The following is a 415-nucleotide window of genomic DNA, read 5'->3' as shown; positions in this document are numbered from 1 at the left end:
ATCAAAAACAGCAGAAGAAAAATCACACCCTGGAGGAAAGGCAGACTGGCGTTCAACACCAGTAAGGAGCATCTGGCTGGCGTTCAACGCCAGAACAGAGCATGAATCTGGCGCTGAACGCCAGGAATGTGCCTTGAGAAAAGCTTGCGCTGAACGCCAGTAACAAGCATGAAACTGGCGTTCAACGCCAGAAACATGCTACACATGGGCGTTGAACGCCCAGAACATGCTTCACATGGGCGTTGAATGCCCAGAACGTGCATCATCTCAGCGTTTAAACGCCAGAATGGTATGCAAAGGCATTTTACATGCCTATTTGGTGCAGGGATGTAATTCCTTGACACCTCAGGATCTGTGGACCCTACAGGATCATCTCAGGATCTGTGGACCCCACAGGATCACCTCAAGATCTGTG

The sequence above is a fragment of the Arachis duranensis genome, chromosome 5 (genome assembly GCF_000817695.3).
Source record: "Arachis duranensis cultivar V14167 chromosome 5, aradu.V14167.gnm2.J7QH, whole genome shotgun sequence".
Lineage (NCBI taxonomy): Eukaryota > Viridiplantae > Streptophyta > Magnoliopsida > Fabales > Fabaceae > Arachis > Arachis duranensis.
The sequence above is the reverse complement of the archived record's forward strand: the minus strand, read 5'-3'. Positions refer to the sequence as shown.